At 53.3% G+C, this 1,206-nt stretch overlaps 1 protein-coding gene across 3 annotated transcripts in view; it reads right to left on the minus strand.

Moving 5' to 3' along the window:
- The window catches only part of RNF220 (ring finger protein 220), a 284,845-nt gene that overhangs the window by 54,340 nt on the left and 229,299 nt on the right, over positions 1-1,206 (minus strand). The window lies entirely within an intron of this gene.

Consider the following 1,206-nt stretch of genomic DNA (forward strand, 5'->3'; position numbering starts at 1 on the left):
TTGTGGGCTTGGGCAGCATTGGGTTGGGATGTTTTCGTGATGCACATTTTCTTTACATAAAACTCTCTTATACATGAGTTGCTGTGGATTTGTTTCTCTGAAGTACCTAGACTAATACAGTGGGGTTAGCAGTCCAATACTTAGCTGACCACCACAGAGCTCCTCCACCCCTATCAGGGACTGCCAATTGAAAAGAGGCTTTGATTCTGTAAGAAGGGGCCGCAGCTGGGGAGAGAGACTGATGCCAGTCACATCCAGAAGGCACATCTTCAAGGCGGTAGAAAATGTGAAATTGTTTACTACAGGCTACTAAGTAAGCACAAGTGAGCCATTGCTTCCCTTGCTTACTGAGTAAACGGAGTAATCTGACACTGGGAGTGGAGGGTGGAAGGAAGTGTGTGTGTGTGTGTGTGTGTGTGTGTGTGTGTGTGTGTGTGTGTGTGAGAGAGAGAGAGAGAGAGAGAGAGAGAGAGAGAGCATGTTTCTTTCATTTCAGAACCAGCCTCTGAGTGGTACTATGGGCCAAGTGATGTTCTGAAAACTGGAGACGGAGCCGGGTCCCGAGTCAGAAGGTGTGTCTGTGAGAGGAAGCTGTAGGCTTCAGAGGAAGAGAAAGGTGTGTGACAGGGAGAAGCACACAGTGTGGCTGCGAGAGAGCTGTGCAGGCAGATGTGTGTGGGAGGACCAGAGGTTGGCGTGACGGACGGAGAGGCTTACACGTGCGGGAAAGGAGCCCTAGTGGCACAGCGGTTGAGTGCTCGGCTGCGAAATGGAAAGGGGGCCGTGGGAACGCACAGGCGCACGACGCGGACACCTGTCCTGGAAAGATCACCACGGGCCGCTCGCAGGTGAACAGAAGGCCCTTCTCAGCAGACACACCTTCCTGGGAGTGGCCGACGGGGGCTCTCGGGAGCGGTTTGAGAGAGGTGTGCATGAACCGGGAGCCCCTGGCTGGGGCAAACAGCCCGCACATTTGGTTGCTAACCAGATGTTTAAAGGGTTTATGTTTTAGCATAAACGAGGGTGTGTGTGCTCGAAAGTGGGCCTGTGCGGTGGGGGCTGAGAGAAAGGGGCATTCGACCCAGAGGTATGAGCCCAACGTGAAGAGAAGGTAGCAAAGGGCACATGTCAGCAAGGTGTATGATGGGGGTACCTGTGTGTGAGAGTGAGGGGGACAGGAGAGAGAAAGGGTGTGTGTGTGTGTGT

Source organism: Echinops telfairi, unplaced genomic scaffold, assembly GCF_000313985.2.
Source record: "Echinops telfairi isolate 266 unplaced genomic scaffold, ASM31398v2 ScPeMD7_443;HRSCAF=831, whole genome shotgun sequence".
NCBI lineage: Eukaryota > Metazoa > Chordata > Mammalia > Afrosoricida > Tenrecidae > Echinops > Echinops telfairi.